A 27,998-nucleotide genomic window follows, 5' to 3' on the forward strand; every position below is an offset into this window, starting at 1 on the left:
ACTATTTTATAGTCTTTATATTAAAATGTATTGTTGTACAGTGTTTTTTTCTTTTTTTTTTTTGTAATTGTTTAAGTCTCAGACATCATGCGTAGTGCTAATGTAAAACTGTGTATTTCATATGATCAAAACAAAATATTTTTTCAATTTGTATCCTTACGTTTTTAGTTATTATTTTTTATTGAAATAATATCGTATATGATAATTATTATTACTGTCGAATTGTGTCATTCATTTTACTCTGTACAAAAATATTATTTTTAATAATAATACAAACTTCTTTGAGGTCAATTTTTGTACTAATAAAATCGTTCTTTTTTATGATCGTACATATTATACTATATATTGTTATTATGTATCTATTATTTTACTGTTACAATCGCTTCAATAGATGGCCATCGATTGAGGTTACTTAATATCCAGAAACTTCAAAAGTCCAACCCTGCCTCCCTCTCCCCCCCCCCCCAAAAAAAACTGTTTAATATACATAATCAAATGTCCGACAATGGTGTAATAATACAATATTACGACACCAGTGCGCTAAACATGTCGCAGAAGACACCGTTACCATGCTAATGGTATATTACTACTTATCTACAAGTATAATATGTATTGTGAGTTATGATGATTATTTGTATTTTTCCTCCCTCGATATTCTAGAACACGTGGTGCATTCTCTATGAGGTATATTGTATATTCCTATATACGTACCTGGGAATAGTGTTGCCATGCATGTAGGTGCTTAATTTCATTTCCGCAACTTCAGTTATAAATTAGTATTTGTTCGAAGCCATTCAAATAGATAAGTACATACCTAAATAAAGACTAAAGACTAGAAAGAGACGCGAAATATTTTTAAATGGCTGTAATATAGACATCATGGTAAGATGGTAAGTAATGGCTAATATACATAAAATATTTATATGCTATTACACAAATGTGTATAATATACAATGTAATCACAATTTGATTCACAATGCATTCTATAAATTCTAACATCATATTATGAAAAAAACAAAAAAATGTCTGCCAAAAAGTCAAATTAAATTTTTAAGAGCGTATATTATCTAACTCAATTTTTCATTTAGAAAATTACTCTTTTTGTTTTAATCCAAAAACGAATAGCCGTAGATAGTTGAAATTCACAAAATATGTTTATCTTAACAATTTCTACACTTGATAAAATTGTCAAAATATTTTGACTCGTTTTGAGCCGTTTACAGATATTTTAAATTTTCATTCAAATTGTTTAGTTGATTTTTCTACAAATCTCAATAAAATGTTATTCATTGGGTCATAGAGCTTGAAAATTTAATACAAAGCTCCTCACACATTTTTACAATCTTAGTTTGAAAACATTAAAAATACATAGACAAAATTTTGTTTTATAACCATTTCAAAGTTCAAATTTTGGCAAAATATATATGAAATTGAAAATGTACAAATTATTTTATAGTTAAAAATGTATCAAACGATTTTTATAGCTAAAGATTGAGAATTTAAGAAGTAGTTCATTTTGTAATCAAAAAATCCAAAAAATAAATAAATACAGTTTTTTTTATATTTAAACTAATAGAATAGCGATTCTATTTATTTTATTGTAATTTAAAAATACTTTTCGTTGGTACTTAAAACTTTTAAATATATTATATTATTAAATTTTACACAGACATATAGAAAATTATATTTTCAAATGCAATTTTTTCGACAAAATTAAACCTACTGTAGTACTAACGCATAATAGTAAAATAAACTATATTAATCACAATAATTTCATAAAATAAACCTACTTATATAGTAATATTATAAGCTGACAGACCGTATTCTCTCAGAATCGTTTTTCGTATAGGTACAATGACTTCATATTATTGAACTCAAATTTAACACCAACCATTACAGTGACTCTCTGTACATCAGCTAATGTACAACAGAGCGCTATCCGCTTACCCACTTTCTTAAAGTTTGTTTTACATAAAACATTTAAGAAAACGAAACATTTAGACTAGTATTTGTTTTATTTGTACCCTTATAGCTATACCATTCTACTAGTCCGACCATAAAAATGCAAATATGTATACCTAATAAACTACTAGTCCGAAATTTTTTTTTATATTATTATCTCGAAATGTATTCAGGAAAATTATATTTTGGATTACGAAATAAAAAATATTCAAAAAAACAAAAATACTAAAAAATATTAAAAATATATCATTTTTTTTTCAAAAACGTTATTTTGTAACGTTTCAAAATTACCCGCCTATGTAAAAAAAATATTATCATAAACGTTGATGGTGTTTTTAAAATAACGAGTGTTCTTTGATAAAAGAATCGCCTGTATTATACACTCATGCTGCACGGTATATATTATTACACTATCACTTTACAAATTACATACACTATACCTGATTTAAGTATATTATAATCTATATTTCAATCTAATCTCTCTTATAAACCCTCGAAAAAGGAAACTTTACAATGATTGACGCATTACATATATTATTTATGTATAATATATAAATATACCGATGGAGGTACAAACTTTTCGATCGTTCCCGCCGTGCCCCGTGAACACGAAAAATGATTCATGGCAATCTTCTCTCCACGGCCTGTGCAGTAATTATTATTATACTTGCACATGTCCAAGTCACAAGTCCGACGTGCGCCTTTTCACGTACACGCCACTGCAGCCAGCGTCTGTTATAACAGTCATGCGTCCATACTTTTTCACATAATATATTTTAGCCATTTATGCGATTGCGGGTGGGTATTCGGCGCCTGTATCAATGGCAACTCATCCGTGTAGTATTATTGTGCGAATCGAGCCTATTATGGTTACGACGCACACCCTATGGGGATCGTCTGTATTTAACATTTTCATCTCACGTGTATGTGATTTTTTTTCACATTTTAGCGCGACGGTATGAAACCGAATATACTTGCACAGTCGGGACAAATCAATCGTATCGCCGAATGCAGTCGACAGTATTCAAGACACGCTGTATAATATCGTAATATTATTAACTGTATTAATTATTGAACGTGTGTGCGTGTGTTTAATTTGCAACGTTATAGGTGTGATTCGGAGGAATAAACTCGACGTGTACCTATATAATATTATATGTATTAAAAACTGTACAGAAAAACAATGTTTAATCGAACGGAAATTGCGATATCGATTAATCGAAATCGGCAAAAAAAATGAAATCATAAGTACCTAAGTCTGCGGCTACCTATATACACCTATAACCGGCCACCGAACGTCGATCACGCGTGTATACCTATGTGGATCAAGTATTAAAATGTGATATGTACGAATACATGTATATAGGTGCACGTATTCTTACGGTGGGCACAACATATAACATATGTGTATATCATTATATTATATTCATGTCAGTCTGAATGTATATAGGTATTAACGCGTTTTCGTTACGACGTTACTGCTGCAGTAGATGTCATCGACAAGTGCAGTGTATTGGTGCAATAACAACTCGAACGCATAAATGTTATGTACGCACGTGTACATAGGTATAAGAATATATGCGCAAGGATATATGTGTGTATGTAAAATAACTAATTGATTGTGGGTAAAAAAACATTTTACAGCGCATAGTTAGAAAACTTGTGCAAAAAAAAATACAAGACGTCCGTTGAAAGATTATAATATTAAAATGTGCGATATATATTTTTCATGTTCAATTATAGTATTATGTAGATACTCTCTCTCTCTCTTTTACCGACACACTGTTTATTATGAATCGGGAGGAATGCCAGGAATGTATTGACTGGGTGCTGCTTCGCATGAGGCGTGTACATCATTGGGGGTAAATTGGAGAGGGAGGCTTAGGAGGTTTCGGCCCCGTTGAAAGTCATTTAAGCTATCTTAAATACGAGTTAAAAAATGATTGAAACAATTTGTTCGATGGATCGTTATAGTCCAAAATGCCCAATGAAAAATATGGTGTAGAATATTTTCTTCTTTTTTTCATGAGTACATGACCTATTAATTTATTTACGATTAGTATATAAATGTTTGTAGGTTGTATAGGTATAATGTATTTTTAATACTATGGCCGTGAAAGAGTGGTAAAATACGTACATGTTCCATCAGTAACACTTTTGACATGATTCAGTATGTGTTTTTTTTTTTTAATAAATTATAAAACAACCAAGTCTCACATCTGATAGTAGGAGATACGCAATTAGCACTTCGACCGCTCATCAATAAATAAAACTGTGCACATATCTTTTTGATATTTTTAACATTTTGATTTACGATGAGGAACTTTGAATTACATTTCCAAGCTATGGGTATTTAAATTTAATATTTTATGAATTCATAAGCACAAAATAATCGGCAAATTGTTGTGATCTGTTGGTGCTAAAGAATTTTTAATATTTTTCAATTGAGGCATTGTAGCAATGTTTTTCGAGTCATGCGATAAAATTTATTTTATATTGTGTATAGGTATTTTAAGTTTTTTATTACAACCCTTCCGTTCCCTCGCCAAATAATTCAACAGTTTTCATCTATGTTCTACCTTCTCTCGTATGTTATTCATCACCTGCAATTTAGATATGTGCAGCTTCAAAGACAATAAAAATGTTAACAAAATCCAAGCATTTTAATCTAAAATAATATCAATCATGCCTACTGGTTTATCAGAAATAAAGGCACTTGACGACAACTTTTAAATTCACATTATATCGTTGCTGCTCGTGTATAGTGCACAATCATAAAATTATTAATTTGAATAAAAATTAGTATTCATTTAATTTTGTGAGGTAGTCTTATTATATATATCGTACAATTTTTGGGGGTACAAATCGGTTGCGTAACACGGCCTTATATCTATGTTATAATTTATGAGTCACTTTGCATTCGTCAGTTTTCGTCGAATAATATTTACGTTTTTTTAATTTTCTTTTTGTATTCAACTTACTAATTAATTATAGTAATTTAAAATGTACAAGCATTGTAGAGTTTCGAAAAGGTTAAAATTTACATACAAATAATATCAATAAAATCTTACGTTGTGCTCTAGATAATAATCTCCACATTAAATTTTATAATAGGTCGTTGCACTCTAATATTCAATCTAACACAAAATTGAAACTTCTGCAGGACGTATGACAATTTTGTAATACTATGAGTTACTGCGTCAGTATGGTGTAGACAACACAATATGCGAGTACGACGTCCTCTTTAACAGGCAGCTAAGCCTAACTCCAACAATAGTAAATGATAAACATACTGTAATATAATATATTATATTAGGTTCTGTAATGTTTTTTCTGATTTTTCTTTTTTAATAGTTACTATTGTTTATCGAAAATAGCAGTTCTCGTAAAATTATTTTAAAAACTTGTTTCAAAATAAATATAGAATGCACTGTACATTGTGAAGTTGTAAGTGAAACTAATGCAAAAACAGGACGAAAAAAAATTGACTAAATTTCGTTACTAATTAATAATTATTAAACGTCAATTTATATTTCCTCGTTCAAAGCTCAATCGATTATATTATAACGTTATACGTATTGATAATAAAAAGTAAAAACCAATTTTTTTTTTTTTAATCTCATATGACTATTCATAACTGCAGCCGTGGTCATTAATAAAAGCTATGTAAATCATTTTTTGAATGAAGAGTGAATGAGTATGCATACGATCTATGAATTAAATCAAAATAATTATAATATACTGAACAATAATTGATATTTGTCTTAGTCAACAATTTTCAGGTTAACGCGCATATTTTTATACATCACACAGACCGTCTTTCGTAACGAACAAACAATCGAAAATCATTTTTTAATCTTCGTCGTATTGGTCATAAATAATAAAGTTATTACCGCTCAAAAATGATGAATGTTTAGTAAGTCAGTATAGTAGGTACCTACATGATAAAATTATATATTGTATAGATATATTATTTTTTATTATTATTTTCATGTTAACTTGTAAATATACCTAAACCTAACTTACTTACTATAAGAATAATAATATTTTTTTTATTTTTTTTTATTATTATTATTTTTTATTAGCTTTTAGTTTTACTATTACAGCTCAACAATTATATAAAATAATAATATTATTTGAATACAAATACTAAAAAGAGAGATTGTGCATTATTTTGTGAAAAAATAAGGGGAGATATGATAACTAAGCCTATACGAGTTTACGATGAGTTATAGGTCTCATGCTTCGGCGGTTACCTAAAAATACCTCGCTCGTACCACAGAATTACGTGTACGTGTACCTACTACCTACCACATTTTGAATATGCACAAATTGACAAATAATTGTACTTTATAAGTGAAACGCAGACTGCTGGTCAGCTGCTTTACATCCTAAATATTATACATATATGACACAATTCACGGAATAATTAACGGGATATTGTATAAATGTTAGTGACGATAATCGCGCACTAGAAGAAGTAACACCTGCTTATACTCCTTTTTCTAGACTCGGCTATTCAATTTTAAAAATGTATACATTTTTAACTACAAAATAATGTTTATTTTGAAATGAATACCTGTTGGTTATAAGAAAAATATACATTTTTATACCTACAATATTTTTGAATTTCTATAACAAAAACTGATTTGAAATCTTGTATTAAATTGACAAACCTTAAATAATTAAGTGTTTGAATTAAACATTTATGCATTTTTAACTACAAATAGTAGTTAAATATTTTAGTGATTTTGACGAATTCCTTAAAAAAATTAACTTTAAACACTTATAAGAAAAAATGCTATCATTGTATTGTATTTTGTTATGTCATTGTTTTGCTTGAAAATGCATGATTTTTCCCAATTATTTTGTTAAGTACTGATTATATTTTTGATTCCTCGGACAAACAACCAAATTTAATTTTCTATCAAAAACTCTGCTCAAAGTTGACATTCGTATAACCGTGGCGGCTATCAGCGAATTCAATGGAAGTTCACAGTCTGTGCAAATTCAAAGCAGTGACCTGATTTCGCGGACGAACATAATATTATTAGAACCATCACCATCTGCACTGGCACAGTACATATTAGCTTGAATACAAGGGTAATAAGGGTATATGGAGCGTATACTCATTACTCAGATATAAGTCATAACAATAATATTTATAAAGAAATGAGTATACCTATTACAAACGGGAAAAAAAACATTAATTTTCATATGCGTATACGGTGGGATTACAGTGAACTGTGGGCAATGAGTATGTTAATTATCCGTTTTCAATTGAATTCTTTCTTTTTAAATTCTATAATGATTATCCGTGACCCACCACTCCACTACTACCTTCCTTGAGAATTGAGATACATACATGGAAATCGCATAAACATAGTTGATGTGTAAAAAAAAAAATTTTTAATGGAAAAAAGTAGAGTTATAAATTATAATACATTATAATTGTTTTTATTTTTATTGTTATTGGCACGTTGTTGGCAATCTATACAAGGATTAATCGACACGAGTTTATGGTTTTTGACTAATTTCCTAGAGCAGCAAGAACCATTTTTTTTTTTTTTTTTTTGATACATTTTAGGAAAATATGGCGTATACTCGAAGCATATTATAGGTATTTACCAATACATGCCTGCGCGTGCATCATAATATTATATTATGCTCCCACGGCGGCCCACCCTTATTATATGTATCAGTAACGCAGTGTGTCAATAAGGGGAGAAGACGCGAAAATGTGGGACAGTATATTGTACACACACACCCCACACACACAGAGATAAAGTCGGTCGGGGTGTCGGCGGTGGTGTTGACGACCGGACCGGTAAAGGGGGCGGGAACCACGTTTGCCCTAGTTTCACATTTCACGAGCGTATATACATCATCGTTGGTCTCATGTATATATGCGTACGTATGTGCACTCATATCTCGCGTGCGTGGAACTCGAACAGATCGTAAATCGGTTTTAACCGGAGCCGCCAGCGCGCGTGAATTTGAATTTCATTTCAATCCCCGCCGCCGTCGTGCTATAAGACGCGCGTCGTAAGGAAGGCGACAGGACGATGAGAGGAGCTGCACTCTGCAGCAGCGATGGCGATGGCTGACGGAACTGATAATAATATACATATACATATATACATTATACACTATATTATATACTATATAGGTAAATCGTATACAGACCGGCGGACGAGAACCCGGAAAATCCGGAAGTGATTGCGCTCTCGGGTGGATTTTTTCAGTTTTACGTTTTTAACTATATATACCTACGTATACCTACATCCACGTACATATATATTTTTTTATTTTTACGTAGTAATTGCGTTTTCCCGCCGCCGCCGCCGCCGCCGCCGCAGCTGCAGAGAGCCGATCGTCAGACGCTTTGCCCCTCCCCTACCGGCCTCAACCCCTCATGGTCGAGAAGAGTCTGTGGAGGTATATTACACGTCCGCCCCTGTCGACCGTGCACTCGGCCGTATGCGCCCCGCCGAACGGAAGCAATTTTCGCTGTGCACACCGAAACTAAAGGCCTAAAAGTTAATTGTGCGCCGCTGCCGCAATCCTTCCACGCACCTGCACGCACCGTATGCACCTCGACGTCTCCTCTTCTCGCCCAACTTCTTCTCGTCCTTATTCTCTTTCTCCTTCATTTTCTCCTCCTACTCCTCTTCCTCGTATACTCCTATACTTCTCCTGTTCCTCAACTGCAGCAAACACATCTCTTCCGCGGTAATATATATATATATATTTGTGTACGTTAGCACTTTGAGGGAAATTGTCTATTTGCGCGTCGCTATCGAATTTTCGTTTTTTCTCCTCTCAACCACTCCACCGCCTGCAAGACCGGCTCGTTCATCCATCCCGTATATACATAAACAAAAACTACAGCGTAAATATTATACCTACGTACTGCAAGAGGTGTGAAAGCTCAAAACATTAATGTTACAAATTGGAAACGAATTTTTGAATTCGTAATTATTACATAAACTTAGATATAACGATTTTCGTGTATACTGTATTATAGGTACGTGCGTAATAATAAAGAACGCATTTTTTTAAATATTCCTGCACTTAATATAATATTGCACAAGTATTATGTATCAAGATATTTAGGTACGTCTTTTAAGCTTTTGATGGCATTTAAATTGATTCTTATTACACGCTACAGATATTTTTTTCTCAATAATATATTATACAAAATGATTCACAGAGCATGTTCACCTATCCCCTTTGTCCATTAATAATACATTCATTCGAATCCTGATCTTAAAATACTTATTTATTTTTATACCATTAAAAGAGTCTATACTGTAATAGTGTAATGATATCAACTTCTTTTTTTTTATGAGAACTCCGTTTTTTTGCTGTTATTTGTTGATGATTTTAAATGTTTTTTTTTTTTAATGTATCTTTTTTAATTTCAAATATAGTAGCGAAGCTGTTAAAATATGTGTATACCTACTATACGGATAAAACTATAAAAGTTCTGATAGTTAGAAATTGTAATTTCCATGAAATATAGAATAGACTTAATATATTTAGTCTAATATCAGGTAGTTTCTATAGGTAGTATTACAAATTAAAAACGTGCAAAATTGTTCATTGTTTGGATGTTTTTATATTAAATGTAGCCATAATATGTAGGTAACAGTACGACACTAGTACATAGGTATGCATATTTGTCAACATGTGTGATTTTTCAAGGTAAAAATTTAATTGTATTATTTTTTAAATGTAAGAGATGTTAGACATGGAACTTACAGCTGTTATAAACATTAGGTCCCATTTCTAAGACTATAATATAATGAAATACTTACTGTATCAAAACTATATAAAATCGATTTGGAGTACGTTTTTACCACGAAAACTTTATAGAAAAATACTGCAGACTTCAGTGGATAGACCTCAGCATTTTGTCAGAAATAAATAATTTTATGAAAACTGTTACAATCGCGTACCCATATAGTCCTCCCCATGTGTAACTGATCCACATATTCGAGATGCACATCATGACGTGTGTGTGCTCATTAACAGGAATGAGGCTTGCTATTATTATTGACGTACAATTTCGTATAATTTTTCCTCACATTTTTCGATACCTATGTGCAAATCTCAATAATAAAACGCAGGCACATAAACGAATAGTTACGATGGGTACTATATATTGTTCTATATTTTGCTTTCCCAAACCTGTTTTATATGCACGTCGACTGTATAGGTTTACCCGCGTACATAAAATAATATTTTGAATTTTTAACATTGTCGTGTGTAGGTACTAAGTACGTGTATCGAACCCGGACGAACATATTTTTGTGTTTAATGCCTACATATTATTAAACATTTATGTACGGGGTAATACCTTTTTAACTGGACACTCTAACTATTGAAGTCAGGTATCAAAAATTAAAAAAAAAAAAATTGTTTTCCAATGATTAAGTATTTGTTGCACTATAAAAATCTATATTTTTACCATTGTTGTATCGTGAAGATTTTTAGGTTATTCATTATTTCATGAGGCATGTGAAATTTATTTAGATTCGATATACCTGGAAGCATTGGATTTTTTCCTAAAAGTGTTGATGCATAAATATCAAATATTTAATAAATATAGGTATAGGTTTCGATTAACCAACATTTAAAATTTAAATTAACGGTTAGTGGCAGCCAACCACAACTGTCTTGGGATGAAATCCCTTGATATTTTGCTTTTATTCGTCTAAACCTTAAATATTTTTATAAATAATCACTGTGTATATGATAAAACATGAAAGAAATTTTTTTAGTAAAAATGTAGAGTTTAAACCCTTTGTTCTAATTTTATTTTCAAACATTTCAGAAATTACTCACTTAGAAATTCTTAGAACTTTTTAGAATTACCTACTTTTAATTACTTAGAAAATTTCTGTAGCCGGTTATACAGATCACCCCGTATACAGTATAATACATAATACCTACTTATAGGTACACGACTAAGTGTGCGATATACCTACAATCTACATGCACGTTATAGTTGACAGATATCAGATATCGGGAGAAGAGGGCACCACGCACGTGAACGCACGTACGTCCGATTTACAATCCACTGAACAGAATATTACGAGAGAGCGTTCATAGCTCTCGCGGTTATTCATATATGGAGGTAGGTACAATGTTCTTTATATTAGTACCTTAGTAACTATATTTCATAAAGCTATTGTCGCTAATTTTTGCTGAATTTTCTTTTTGCTAATTAGTAATAACTAATAAGTATCCGTGTGTTAGACTCGTACAGTCGTTTGACTCATGTCTAACGTATAGGTATTACATTATTTATAGTCTATTGACTATCCGACGTCCTTAATTTTATTTTAGTATGTCTGCATATTATTATGTTGTGATATTGAATACTTAATAGTGTTTTCTTATAATTACTAGTCAGATACAGTTCTATTTTGAAATCAGACGGATCGAACAATATTTCCTGAACATATGACTACAACACGTTAGTTTTAGATACATGTAGAAATTAGTATTATTATAGTTCGATAGTTGTGATGAATTTTTATTGAAATTGACCAATCAAAACGATCAAATAGGAGTGAAAGTTTAGAACTGAAGATTTTCGGTCCGGGAGGTTGCATATTATTTTAAGGGATTGTCATAAACTTATAAACAATGTTTTATAAGTGTTGATTAACAATCTAAAAACACATTTAATAATACTCTCGTCTTTTAATATACATACTTAAACAAAAGTATATTGAAACCCCGCTTGTGGGTTGTAAGTAATATATAATATTTGTCTTGTATAAAAATACTTTTAAAATTGTATTTAAATATAGGTATAAATCCATACATTTTCAAAACAAATTATTTGAGAAGGAAGAACAAATATGAAAACTTGACATGTCTTTAAAGTTTAAATAAGTTGTACGTTTCAAATACTCTTTCAATTTTACTTATTTAATTGTACAGGTAGGTTTAAGAAAAAAAAAAAAATTTCGTCATTAATAATATTACTATTTTACAGTTATATTGTCACATTTATTTTAAGTATCAATAGAACTTTGAATTATCCACTTCATTTTATACTGAAAAACTAAAATAAACAAAAATGTGTTATGTATTAAATCTAAAATACTAAATAATACGAATTAAACAATAGACAATAATAATTTGATTTTTATTATAAATAAAACAATGTAAACAATGATTATCAAAAATAATCAAAAATATGACAAATAATTCTGTTGAATTTTAAAAAATATTTACATAAAAGCATTTGATTTTCAAATACAAACAAGAAAGTATTTAAAAAACTTTCCAGTTTCCAAACACTTCATTTGAAAAGTGTTTGAAAAGTATTACAAATACAATCGAAGTATTCAAATATATTTACTCTAATACTTAATACTTTACGTCTTTACAATACTATGTAATATGAATACCTACATCTTCGAAAATTAAAAAAATCTAGAAGCAATTTAAAAATGTATAATACAATTTCAACATTTAGGTGATAAAAAAATAAACTCATATTTTAATTGCATTTCAATATGATAAAGTACAAAATACACTTAACGGAATGTTTAAGTTCGTTATTTTAAAATTAAATTATAGTTCATAAATTAGGCTATTGAACGGACAAACGATATTTGTTTATAAAATTAAAGAAAATAACCAAAAAGGTACCTTTTATTAATTGGTTATAAATTAGTATAAAATATATTTTAAAACTTTATAAAATAATGAAAAAAAAACTTCACTGGCTTTATAGCTATTAAATTATTTGTTAATTTAATTTTTTTTATTCCAATGGTAAGCAATCTTTTTTCTATAATAATTAAATATTATGACAATCGAAATGTATGAAATGAACTTTCTGTCACAATAATTGATATGAATATGGTTTTATTTTATTTCTGCATGAGTGTACATAAATACAACTAATACAAGTTATACACAGGAGTGAAATTATAAATACCTCCCTTAAACTAGGCATGTGGCGGAGGCACTGAGTCACAAAGTAAGTACTCTAAATACAATTATTAACAATGGATAATAGTTATTTACGAAAAAAAAATAAAGAAAAGAACAATTTGCTAAACGTAAGGAGAATAGGCAAATAAATAAAAGATAAAAAAAAGTATAAATTCAGGTTAGGACTTAAATTTTACCCATAAGTTTCAAGAATCCATTTCAGAATGGAGACTTTAATACCTTAACATGTTATTAGATCATAATATCATGATCTCAGCTGTTTCCTTTTCTTTATAATTTGTCAATTTGCGTATGAACGACTCAGTCACAGTCTTACTAACCACATAGGTCGTTAATATTTTTATGCTCAAAATTTTCACTGAAAGAATATTTAAAATGTTTTAATTAAGATAGAAGGAGCCTTCTAATTCTCTTTTACGTAGAAAGGTATGAATAATTTGTTTCTGCTGTAATTACAGAGGGTGCATTTTCAGTGAAACCACCCAGCCCTAATAAACCATGCTAACAAAATGATTGATTTACCGCTAGATAAATAGATCTTATACTGTGTATTAACAAAATAATATGGCATTTATGACTTATAAATTTAGAGTGCATAAACGCATAACTAGTTATGATTACATATTACATGACCATTTCAACTCATATTACAATAAAAAATTTAACGCATATATCGAATACCTACTATGAACTTTGAGTAAAATTGTACAAGCTATATTTTAACATAGGCTAAGATCGGTACAAAAATGTATAGGTCATTTTATAATTCATTAAAACTATTTTAAAATTCATAAAATTTGTTTTTTAATTTTTGTAATTTAGTGTCTGTTTTCTATAATGATTAAGATGATTGATTCATTTTTAAAACCAATAGATGCTTTTACACAAACATCACATCAGAAGTCAGCAGAAAAGAGTAGAGATTTGAAATATGAATATTATAAATTATAATATAATATGTAAGATTAATAAGAAACTTTTAATTATTATTTATTTAGTAGATACTTTAAATATACTTCATAGGTACTATAATATTGTTGATGCGCATCTGCCCTTCATGTTACATTGTTACCCCTTCTTCGACCCACCTTACAACTGAAACTTGGGTACACTATTGCCTGGCGCTCCTAAATTACCTATGCACTTTTCAATTTAATATAGGTATATTTAATATGGTAATATAAATTATAATGTAACTTGATTGTTAAGTTAGATTGAATATTTTTGGTGGGTTCTTTGTTTATTAAAATGTGTTAAACAGACATCGACGAATTCAGTGGGTTAAAACTACTAGCGTCATATTATTATAACAAAAGAATTTATATATTAGTTATAATTAATATTATTTTTTTTCACAGCAACTCAAAATCAGGCGCGCGTGCGGTTTCGAAGTATTTTACGAATATTTAATTAATAACAATTCGTAGAGTGGTAAACATTATAATTCTTTAATCGGTTTAACGTGAGTATATATTTTGTATTATGATTATTATTTTAAGCATCATTAATATAATATACATATTATAATATATATATATATTAGGCATGTATTTTTTTTTAACGTGAGTGTAGTGTGTATACCTGTCCGACGTCAGACAGCTTGCTATAGGTACTCGCGTGGGATCTATAACAATATTCGTTGAACTGTGTTACGATAAATTTGTAAAATAGCGTCCGATGTTGTTATTCGTCCCGAACACAATTTGACGAAATAAAAATAAAAATATAGTATTCAGCCTCATAAATTGTTTTTCGCAGCACATCACACAATTTGTTCAGGGAAAATAGTTTTATAATGATTTATTTTTTTCCCAGTAAAAATGAATTCAGTTTAGTTATATATATATACAGTCGACTCTCGATAATTCAAACCTTCAATAATTCGAAATAAATACTCGGTCCTTTGAAAATCACGCGGTAATTCGAATAAAAACAATGCATTTAAGTACACTCGGTAATTCGAAATTAAATAATGGGAAAACTGGCCACTAACACGTGACAATTCGAAGTATAATTCGTTAAACGCTCGGCAATTCGAAGTATATTCACCAAATGTATTTTATCTGTATTCTTATAATTTTTTTGTTAATAATTTACTATACAATCATGTAGAAATTCAGCTTTTAATTTTCGATAACTATAGAATTATTATTCACAGGAGGACACAAGTCCTCTACCTCTTGTGACTAAAAAAGAAGCCAGTTCATCCTTGGAAAAATTAAGAAACATTTTGCTCCAGTCAGAACTCTGACTCACTGCTGAGGTTTTTGATGCTTTATTTACTATAGAAAATACTATTGTAAAATGAAACTAAATTCGATGAAGCAGAAAACCATTACAGATTTCTTCAAAAAAAAATAATCTTCTATAATAATCATTTAATTTACATAGAATAATTATTATATAGTTAATTTTAAATTAAAAAACAATAAATAACTCTAATACGTACTACCTAATTTACTGAAATAATTAATATGTACAATAATAAAAAACAAAATTGTTTTCTTAAGAGTGTAATTTGAATTGTTTTATGCCCTCTCGTTATTTTGAACTACTCAACAATTCGAATTCTTGGTAATTCGAAGTTTTTCAACAGTCCCGTCAACTTCGAATTATCGAGAGACGACTGTAATACAATTATAGCTCTGTGGTATAGGTAAATATTATGTAATACATATTATGAATTATTCATATACATAGTCATTAGTCAACAATTTAAATCTTGAAGGTTTTGTATTTTTTTACGTTCTGAGATCAAGCCACTGTATATGTTAGGAAGTATACAAATATGTAAACAATGATCACCGAGATGACGTAATAATGTAATATTATATGTGATAAATCTATAATACTTATATTGTTTGTACCTAGTCTATAAATATACCATGCAGATATCATGTCCAATGTGGCCATATTTTCTTTTTTATACTTCAAACGCACCAAATGTATTCTTTTGACGAGTGCTGAAGTGCTGCAGCGTTATGATTTTCCAACAAATAGTCACGAAATCGCAAAAGTAGACATTAAAAAATTAATTTTTTTTTACTTTAGTAACTATAGTTGTTTAATTTCCATTTTACTTAATAGGTACAAGGTACCTAACTTAACTAGCTAAGGTATTCATTTAGTAATAACTATTAGTTATTAAATTATTCCAATCCATTTGAAAAAAAAAACAATAAGTTTATACTTACACTTATACATATCTATTTATTATTAATAATTCAACGTGTTACTTTTTTGTTTAATACAAATGTTATGAGTATAAGTATATAAGTACACACTCATTTTAAATAAAAACAAATATACACATGTTATGATTTAATATAAAAAGTTGAAATGAAAGTGTAATTATTTTTTAAACCACTACAGCTAGTGTGGAATAAGAAAGAATAGTAAGATTCATTTTTAACAAAATATTTTGTTTTAATCAAAAAAATTGAAAGTTGCAAGACGAACGATACACCAATTGTCGCCTGGGTGATGTTAAAAAAAAAAAAAATTAAATTCTTTTTAACCGAGTTAGGTTAACCTACCTTACAATATTTCCCTCTATATTACTTAAAAAAATTTTCTGATAAATGCATGTATTAACTAGGTATTATAACTTATAACTAACGTTCACTTAACTTAACTAACTTAAATAAATAATTATTATTTTCTTGAAGTTGCCCTATTTTCAAAATTATGCATAGAATAGTATACCTATAGGTACTTAAATTATAGTATAATATGATAATAATTGATAATTTGTGGTTATAACAATCATAGACCTTATATTGCTAGACAAGAATTGTGTACCTTACCTATAACAACAGCATTAGGTACGAGCAATCTCTTAACCACGACTAAATTTTTTAATTATTTAGTCATGCTCTTGACGACCAAATACAATATAATCTATACAGCTTACCTTACTACCATGCACTACCATACATATTGAGTAAACGAGTAAATAAAAAGCGCCATTCAAATTTTAAACATTCAACAGATTTCCATACAACTCTGCCTGTCTAGTAGAATATTAGAATAAGAACTATAGACTATGACAATAACTTATGTTACGGCTTACGATACGTTGATGTTGTTAATCGCTACACTGTACTAAATATTGTAGGTTTGCTGTTAACTGAAACTGTTGTGGTGTGTAGGGTACTAGGGTGGTATTGTAGTCTACAAGTCTGCAAGTATTTAAGGTAGGTACTAAAAAATAAAAATTCGAATGTATTTAATCTATTCTGTGGTATTATTTGTTCGCGCCAGGTTCTTTTTGTTTTTCTTGCGTCCCCTTTAATCCGCTGATATTGTGGTTTCACTGTTGTGGTGTGATAACGGCTCGGCCGTTATCCGTCTGATAATGAGCGACTGACAATATTGGCAACTTTACTCACATTAAAATATAACGTGTAAATGTGTAATGAATAATTATTATGAATGTTATAGTATCAATAGTCTCATACTCTAATACTCTCGAAGTCTCGCAGTAACACAGTCTCATACATGACTAAATAAATTTATTTAGTCATGGTCTCATAGTCATAATCACAGCTAAATGTTCATATTTTTTTTATGTTTCGTGAAGCCATGATTAAAATACATAAAATCTATACTTTTAATCGTTCGTGCATTTAAGGTCATACTAAAAGCCGTTCATGTTAGTTTTGTTCGTTGCTTGCTCGTTGCTTTCCAACGACTAGCACACATCAAGCTTGAAACTGGTTTTTTGGTTGTCATCAAAGCACCTTCGTCGCTGCATAATGTTTATTTGTTTCTATCAAAAGCAACTGTATGGAGTCATTTTTTCGTCTTCCTTAAACCCATGTTTCAGTGAAAATTGTATATCATTGTTCGGTAACTATTGTTCGAGACAACAACCAATATTTTATACTAATTTTGTTTTCCCAGTTTAGGGTGTCCTTTATGTTAACCAGAAACTCTGTTGATTTTATATTGTTCCTGTGCGTGGTTTGAATGTAGTAGCAGACTATTTATTTGTCAGTGGCTGTAACTAGATGGTTGCACGCCTATGGGCCCGCACTTTGTATTTTATTAATTAAGCTCTAATACCCAGTTAACATTCCCCAGTGCATTTTGCATGAGATTGAATCTGCCACTCAACACAGTCATAATATGTGAGTATTGATTTGTGAGTATTTGTGGCACTTTTGTATAACAGGCCTGTTGTCACAAGCCTGTTTTATATCTTATTAATTATTGAACCTAACATTGAATACTACCTTGAGCAAACATAAACATTTTATTAGTTATGAGTTATGAATGGTATGATGAATCATAGACCTATAAAGAAAATGTAGTATATAGAAAATTCTATTTGATGAACAGTCTTCTTTTTATCAGAAGAGTCAACAGACTACAAGGTATTGTCGGTTAAACAGGAAAAAAAGAGTATACAAGGCACAAGTACACAATTTAAATTTTAAATATTTCAGTCAAACAGAAAAAATAATAAAAATAAATATATTTATAAGTGTTTGTAGGTTCTATTTTATAATTTATGAATAATAATATTTACTTATGTTACTAATGGTTTAGAATATATATTACACATATATATCCGTTAAAACTTTAGTTTTATGATCTACACATATAAAACACAACTTTCAATTCTCGGTGCAGAAGAATTCTTCAAATGTGTCATCAAATGAATTTGATGAGCCTGCATGTATAATTTGAACACATTTTGATTTATGTGAGTTAAAAATCCTCTAGTTTTCAAATTGACTAAATCTACTGCTGAATTAGATGAATTACCCTTAGAAACTTACAAGCTGGACTTACATCTTTACATTTAGTTTGTTTTAATTGTCTCTTTGTTATATACCTATAACACAAATAAAAACTATACTGAATATAATAATATAAAAACATGTAATACTATTCAATTAACAATTAATTTGATTTAGGTACCCAGCTAAGAAATAAACTATACATTCAAATACTGTTGAATCAAAATTACTATAACTTGATCTTTAACATATCATCTAAAGTATAATAACCCTCTTTAACAATAACATCAATTTTTAACTTTTTTCTGTCTTACATTTGTACCTTTTAGATAGTTCATTATACTTTTTAAATCACTTATGGTGTTAACTATGACATTTTATTTAAATAAAAACGAGTAGGTAACTATATATTTTTTTAAACTTTTTCTAACTTTATATTTCTTCTTTTCAGGTGTAAAACATTTGCTACCTTCCAATATACTACAATTACCCATTTTAAGTGGTATGAAAATTGAATACTACATAGAAACATATGGTATAGTTGCAAGAAAGTTGCAGTCAATGGATGGTCATTAGCTTCTGAAACTAGTTTTATAATACCAAAGAACCTCTGGAATGAATGTAATATAATTTCATAGTTAGGTTTATTAATATATGAGAATTCTACACATATTTCTAAATATTTTTAATTATTTACCTCTAAACGATCTTGATTTAATTAACTGGTTAAAACATAAACAAAACCACAGTCATTAAGAAGATAATTGACTAAATATATTGTTGACTTCAGAATTACTCTTAGATCTTCTGCTGTTTGTTGTATCAAACATTTGTCTTTCTTTATTATATTATTATTTAAATTATTTTCCCAGTTGTCCGACCATTTGACAATACAATTTCCCCCAAAAATGTAAATATACTACATAAATAAATATTATAATACAATAAACCTACAAAATTATAATGTGCATTACAAAAGTATAAAAATATTATTTATTTTGTTTAATAATTTAGAAAATTGTGTTAATAGTTAAATATAAAACTTAAAGAAGCATTTATCCAACTAGAATTAAATACAATATCATAGAATAATTAATATCTAAATACTTCCCTATACAATCTATTATTTTTTAATTCATTCCGCACTTAATTGTTTATTAAGAGCATCAAAAATAGTAATTAATGTAAATTATACGGTTTCTTCACTTTCATAAAATCCTGAATAATTCTTGTTCTTAAAAAGTACAATCCCATCAGCCAGACTTACTGAAGATCTATAAGATAAAGAAATCTTAGAAATAATACCAAAAAGTGATTTTTAAAAACTTACTTGTGAAGCAATGTGACTATTAACTGCACTATGCACAATAATAACACATTTGTAACCAATGGCAGTAATTTACATGAAAAAAAAAAATAATAATAATAGTATAAGTAATATTTTGTAGTTCTGCAAACAACGCTTCAATCCTTATGACAAAATTCCTTGAACAACAATTATATTAAAAATATTTATTTGTCTTCTATTTATATTCTAAACATATTATAATTTATAGTAAGAATAATACAAACAATATGCCTACTTCCTTAAAACAAACTGAATATTTTTCTTCAATTAATTTTTTTTCTTATTTTTTCCATTATAACCATCAATTTTGTTGTTTCACATCTGCCAAGAGTCCCACAAGGGATTACTTTTTTTGTTATAAATTTCTTTATATTTGAACAGTTTATTCTGTTAACTTACTGCAATTACCCCCTCGGCCAAATACAATTATTAACTATACCTGCATCTTCAATTTATATTTTTAAAGTTTGGGTTTAATTTTTATTTTGTTTCAGGCTCAAATTACTTACACATAATCTGATGTTTTGGAATTTATTATAGGCAATAAACAAGTTGCTCGCTGTGGATTTAGCAATCAGTTGATCCAAATATTAAACTAAACATTTTACTTATTGAAATATAGTATTATTCTAATTAGTATTGGTATAATTTTTTTTTTAATAGTACAACCGCAAATTGAATTTAGATTGGTAAAGATATACTTGAATTATTTCATTAAATTGTGAACTGTGACTTTATTTCATGGAAATAGTTAATTTTTTTTTGCTTATGGTAGTAAAGAATAGCCTTTTAATGGTAATGGTGATGTTCTGATTTCTCATAAATTATTTGACTTGTGAGTTGTGTATTATCACATTGTTATTTTTATTGAAAAAAAATGCAACGTTTAATAATTAATTACGCAAAGTAAATATTAAAGTAATTTAATAATAAATGAGTAAGATATATCATACATACATATTATTATGATTCAAATTGCACTGTAATATGTGTTTTTTGTGAGAAATATAGTGTTTTTTATCGAGGGGGACGTTGATAGTATTGTTGGAGTGACTTTGTTAATCTGATGTATGTATTATTTTCATCTACAGAGTGATGCTAACTTGTTTGTTAGGTACTGACAAAATAACAGTTACTGTTATTTTACACTGAACATTGTAAAACAGTTCTAAATCATCAAATAGGTGTGTCATGTTAATAATGTTATCATAGACTTATATCTTGGTCATGAAGATGTTATAAATTATGACCAATCTAATTATTAATGAACATACTAGTGGCTAATGAATAATGATTAGCCATTAGAGATAGGTGTGGCAGAAACAATCTGGTGATGTTTTAATAAACATCCAAAGCATTTTTACAATATATTCTCACTTCCTTATGAATTAATAACATTAAAATGAAATATTTTTTTTTTCATATAGTTTAATATGCGAATAAACAAAAAAAGTAATTATTTTAAACATTGTGCAATATAGTTTTTTTAGTTTTTTAAAAATATTATATAGATAATCATGGAAAGGTTAGATCAAATGTTGAAAAGAATTTTTCAGGTGCCAGTTACACTGCTGCGTGGCAGGTATTTAAATAGCCACCATGGAGTGCTGGCTGAAAACATGTAATCGCGTATGACTTACTCATTCACGGACTCGCGACGCACGGGGAACATATTTCCATTTAGTCGGTAATTGTTTACGGTTACGTCCACAGCCACCGCAGCAAAACAGTATCCTTCCGGCACTCAGGACTCGCCTACCTAGTGCGGACAGGAATGACCTACGTATAGGTGCAGGCTGTTTTTCCGTTGCTTCTATTTCATCCTCATCAATACTTATCACGTTTATCTCTTCCTCTTCCTCCAATGGCACAATATTTTCTTCATCATCAAATGGCAAGATTTCCTCTTCAGCAATTGAAAAGGTTTTATCATCTTCCACATCGGACATAATTGGCTCCGAGAGCGATGTACCTGACGGCCACTTTTGATTTAACTCTGAAGGGCACAATTTATCTTCATTCACTGACCCCGCTAAATCAGAGTACGAGGCCGATCTTAGGTCAGAGTCTGACAGCCACATCTGGCTAAAATCTGATGGGCCTAATTGCCTTTTGCTGCTTTTTGATGACATCAGCTCCGAGTGCAATTCCGTCTTTGGCGCCGATTCTGTTGGCAATGTCTGCTCTACAGTTAGGGGCTGCAGTTGTCTATCGTCCGATTCGTACTTAAGCTCCGAATGCAAGGTTGAAGAGAGTTCTGACATCGATGGCATTGTCTGATTTTCTATGTTTGGCGGCACCAATTTTTCATCAATCGTGCAGGCAAACTTAAGCTCCGAATGCGATGCTGAGCAACGTCCCAAATTCAAAGTCTGCTCTAAGTTAGATGGCAGAGATTGTTCATCGTCGGTTGGCCACTTTACCCCCGAGTTCAATGATGAGTCCGATGGCCACACTTTCTCAACGTGTATTGATGATAAGTCCGAAGGGGGTGTTTCAGGTCTCAGACTCTGGTACGACTCTGAATTAGCTTCCCAGTCCGAAGGGAGTATTTCAGGTCTCAGACTTTGGTCCGATTCTGAAATAGACTCCCTGTCCGATGGCCACTGTTCCTCCAAATCCAATGACCACAGAAACTCAGACTGCGTTTCCGAACTAAATGACGCGTTCATTCGCTCATCGAACTCTGACCAGAGGCGCGATGTTAAATTTGGATCAGTGTTCTCGTCAGTTTGCCGTTTGTCTGGGCAGTCTTTTTTCACGCTGAAATAATTGAGCGTACTTACTGCAACTATTTCTGCAGTTGTCTTTTCTGGTAAACGCACATCCGAAGATCTGTGCCGACATTCGTCTTCGTCCGAAGAATCGTCGTCGTCCGAGTCACATAACGCAGATGAGCTGCAGTTGCGAATCGGCACCAAGTACTTGCTCCGTATCAAGGCCAAGCGTATCTCTTCGAACAGCTCGTCCAGCGTCCCTGTAATTTCAGCTACCAATGGTCCCTTCTTTGTAAAATCCGTTATCGTTGTATCTCCTTAATTAAATCCAGTTTCCGTATACATTTGAGCATTAACCGTGGTGGTGCTACAGTTTGATATAATCGACCTTTGGGACGCGCACCACATGCTCCCAACTGCCGTGTCTAGGTCATCTGAATACCCGGAACTTGTTTGGTGTTTTGTGTTCATTTTTTTTGGAATGCGTTTATACCTACCGCGAGGTTTTAAGAGATTTACTAATAGCTAGAAGGCTCTCTCCGACCTATAATAGATAATAATTAGTATAATAACTATATTATAAAAAGACAATAAAATAATTATTGAGACAGAAAAGTTAGATGTGAAATCTGAACTATACTGAAGATGAAAGTGTAGTGTTATATTCCTGACCGTACGAACGTATTATAATAAAAATTATAACAAATATCTCCTGGACAACGAATAATACTCAATGTGACTATTGTAGCCGGTTCATTTTTTTCGAAAGAGAATATGATATAACATAGATACCTAATTCATATTAAATTAATTGCTCGATTTTTAAAAACATATAAGACGTGTGTATGTATAATCTGTGCCAAAACAAAAACCAATATGTAATTGCTCGTCATCTAAATATTAATTTTGGTAGTTTTCGACATGATAGAAAACGAAATTACATAATATTATGTAATCTGCAATACACTATCAATTTATATTGTTGGAATTTCCCGATGTTCCCGATGAATACATTGTCTGGCTTAAAAATTTAATACAAGGCTCCTTATAAGCAGTCAATACAGCTGTAACCAAAAACTCACTGATCATTATAATAGAATAGGCAGGCATGCGAATCATAGACCTCATAAATATTATATCGATGATGTAAATGCAATGTTTTTTTCAATAATATAACTATAGCACTTAATTCTCTAAGGATAAAACGGGGCGATGAGCATGCTGTTTAATCAATGGTATTACTCTATGGCAGATAATGTGTTATCATTAATCAAAATCGCATTGTTTAAATATTTTATAAATAGCCTACTATTTAAAATTTGTTTTATTTGCCCTTTAAATTATGTAGCATCCCACGCCCTTTTTTACCACTCCGCGACTGCCTACTATCTACTTGGCTACTTAACAAAATACGTGATGCGTCTTCTGCCTACATACAAATCGTATTAGTTTGTTGCATTCACGCTGGTAAGCATTACATCGGCTTAATGAATAATAATAATATTACGAATCTACTGTTTTACCCGTGTATTATAATATCATATAATTGTGAATATAATATTAGTGTGTGGAAAATTTAGATTTATATTTTAGTTTTCCGGGACAGCTATAATGTGTGGATGGAACCTATCACCGAACGCTGTTCGAAGCCTCGGCAACGGTACCCATTCGACGCTTTTTCATTTTAAATAATTTTATGCTATACAATAATCATTTTGAACTCGTTTTCAGACACTGCAACGGCCTTATGACATAATATTTAGCTGGTATTAAATGTAATTATATTATACACCAACCACGGTTGGTTATTTATTTTTAAATTTAATTCATATCAAGGCTCTTTAGGATATAGTATTTACAACCACAAAACCACAACTATCCTCTTAAGTAGTCGGTAGCCGGAACTCGGATGTGGGAAGGGACCAGTGTTATAAATTACCCTATGGATAGAAGTCGAACTACTCTGCCTCTAACTAGGGCGGGGGTTTGGATATTTAACCCACCTACCTCTATTGACATTTTTTGCTCTAATATTATAATAATCTAATAGTATTATGTATGTAAGAAAACTGTAAAAATCTTGGTTTAATACTTAGCCCCCCTGCTCACGCCCTACAATTCATAACCCTGGAAGTGGACAGGATGCTCAGTGCTCGCTCGCGAGTTACTAGGTACTCACTCGCAAGGCGAATAGAATGGAATATCTTTAATTTTGCTCGTAAAGTCGACTTGCGGGCGGCTTCGCGGACTAAGTTTATGTGAAAACAAATAGCTGTGTACATCATTGACATTTGTGTGATTTATTTAATAAATTACAATAATTACATTCATAATTCATATGGCCGTCGACGAACTGTTCCGTACCTATATCACATTACATAGTTGCAGAATTATTTGTGTTACTACTATTTAGTATTTACCAACTGAATACATAGTATTAAAAAAAGATTCTTAACTGATGTGTATTCATAAAAATTAAAATTAAATACCACCTATTTGTTATTAATAACTACAATAACCACTCACAAATAAACAAAATAATAAAATATCTTGAAATAACAATGGTTTCAGTGGGTCGTATGTACGAAAACAAAAAAAAAATTGCAATCGGACATATAGTAATTAAACAGATCAACAAATCGATGATTTTGTATTACCTATTGAATTTGCAGTTAGAAAATGAAAAAAAAAATCATTTATGCATAAGAACCTGTTATAAAAAATATAATTGAAAATGTATATTCCTATACTTCATTAATTTGAATCATTAGATGATAAAAAACAAAATTTTAAAATCCAAGAGAATTATGTGTCGATATAATATAATTTCCACAACCAGTCTCTGATATTAGAGAGACATTGTAAACTTATGCAGTGGTGTGCTTAGATTTTTTGGAAAAAGGGTTAAATTTACCTAGTTCCATGGCTTTATCATATATTATATAAGTAAAAATAAGCCAAAAGGGAGAATTTGACCCCCCCCCCCATGAGCATGCTCCTAAACTTAAGACTGCCTAGTGAGTACTTATTTACCTAATTCAATACAATTATATAAAAAATAAATCTAATGTTTTGTTTTAAAATAATTTAAATTATTATTATATAANCGATGTTCCCGATGAATACATTGTCTGGCTTAAAAATGTAATACAAGGCCCTTATAAGCAGTCAATACAGCTGTAACCAAAAACTCACTGATCATTATAATAGAATAAGCAGGCATGCGAATCATAGACCTCATAAATATTATCCGTGTGTTCCTAAATTCATCAGATTGGTCAGCCGCTGGAGGGGAGGTAATCAAGCCGATTGACTAATCAGCAATCTGCTATTCTAAAGGATGGACTGAAATGAAACCCGATGGATTTGATAACAATATGCAAAAGTTTAGGAACACACGGTATATCGATGATGTAAATGCAATGTTTTTTTCAATAATATAACCATAACACATAATTCTCTATGGATAAAACGGGACGATGAGCATGCTGTTTAATCAATGGTATTACTCTATGGCAGATAATGTGTTATCATTAATCAAAATCGCATTGTTTTGTAATGAATGTAAGTATACCTACTATCTACTTGGCTACTTAACAAAAGACGTGATGCGTCTTCTGCCTATATACAAATCGTATTTGTTTGTTGCATTCACGCTGGTAAGCATCGGCTTAATGAATAATAATATGATGAATCTACTCTTTTACCCGTGTATTATAATATCATATAATTGTGAATATAATATTAGTGTGTGGAAAATTTAGATTTATATTTTGGTTTTCCGGGACGGCTATAATGTGTGGATGGAACCTGTCACCGAACGCTGTTCGAAGCCTCGGCAACGGTACCTATTCGACGCTTTTTCATTTTAAATAATTTTATGCTATACAATAATCATTTTGAACTCGTTTTCAGACACTGCAACGGCCTTATGACATAATATTTAGCTGGTATTAAATTTAATTATTATACACCAACCGCGGTTGGTTATTTATTTTTAAATTTAATTTATTTCAAGGCTCTTTAAGATATAGTATTTACAACCACAAAACCACGACTATCCTCTTAAGTAGTCGGTAGCCGGAACTCTGATGCGGGAAGGGACCAGTGTTATAAATTACCCTATGGATAGAAGTCGAACTACTCTGCCTCTAACTAGGGCGGGGGTTTGGATATTTAACCCACCTACTTCTATTGACATTTTTTGCTCTAATAAATGTATTATGTATGTAAGAAAACTGTAAAAATCTTGGTTTAATACTTAGCCCCCCTGCTCACACCCTACAAATCATAACCCTGGAAGTGGACAGGATGCTCAGTGCTCGCTCACGAGTTACTAGGTACTCACTCGCAAGGCGAATAGAATGGAATATATTCAATCTTGCTCGTAAAGTCAGTATTGACTTGCGGGAGGCTTCGCGGACTAAGTTTATGTGAAAACAAATAGATGTGTACATCATTGACATTTGTGTGATTTATTTAATAAATTACAATAATTACATTCATAATTCATATAGCCGTCGACTAACTGTTCCGTACCTATATCACATTACATAGTTGCAGAATTATTTGTGTTACTACTATTTAGTATTTACCAACTGAATGCAGTATATGCAGTATTGCAGTTGCACGCCCTAATCGCCCCGAAAGGCCGCTCCAATGTAAGCATATTTAAGTCGAGCAGCAATTTAGCGGTTGCATTTTAAATAGGTATTGAAATATCAATATGATTTCCACAAAATTACCGGCAAATTGAGTTTTGTTAATAGTTAAGAATATCGACCTTTTATTCAACGATAGACGTGATGGTTTTATGGTTAATAGTATTGATGAAAGATTTAGCCAGGACACTATACAAATTATAAATGCAGTTTTGCACACGTAAACGTTTCAATGTGGCAGTGACAAAATAGAAATAGAAGTAATGTTACCTATTACAAATTTTTTTTTTATCGTTTATTTAAATATACACAATCTGTAAATGTTATTTTACAATAAGTGCATGTGATGGAGGTGACATGACTTGAGTGGCTAGAGATAAGAAGCCGCCCATTGGAGGCACTTAAGGTTAGGATTTTAGGCTAGGATTTTAATTTGCTAGTAAGAGGGGGTGGGATTACAAAATTGAGGGGAGGTAGAGGTATAAACAATTTTAGATTAGTAGGTCACGACACCAAGTACGTTTTAGACGCCTTCTGGGGTCACCAGGAATAGCGTTGGTAGATAGCTCGGAAATCAGGG

General features: G+C 30.6%; 1 long non-coding RNA gene across 3 annotated transcripts; it reads left to right on the forward strand.

Annotated features, from left to right (window-relative positions):
* The first annotated feature begins 17,271 nt into the window (after nt 1-17,271).
* Nucleotides 17,272-20,839, forward strand: LOC111031875. 3 transcript variants are annotated; one of them, XR_002604250.1, is made up of 3 exons: nt 17,290-18,077; nt 19,144-19,313; nt 20,535-20,839. It is a non-coding gene; the product is annotated as an uncharacterized LOC111031875 (long non-coding RNA). The 3 variants fall into 3 exon arrangements; XR_002604251.1 differs by lacking the exon at nt 20,535-20,839 and having other exon boundaries at nt 17,272-18,655; nt 19,144-19,364; XR_002604249.1 differs by lacking the exon at nt 20,535-20,839 and having other exon boundaries at nt 17,288-18,077; nt 19,144-19,364.
* The last annotated feature ends 7,159 nt before the right edge of the window (nt 20,840-27,998 follow it).

The sequence above is a fragment of the Myzus persicae genome, unplaced genomic scaffold, assembly GCF_001856785.1.
Source record: "Myzus persicae strain clone G006 unplaced genomic scaffold, MPER_G0061.0, whole genome shotgun sequence".
In the NCBI taxonomy this organism is placed as follows: Eukaryota; Metazoa; Arthropoda; class Insecta; order Hemiptera; family Aphididae; genus Myzus; species Myzus persicae.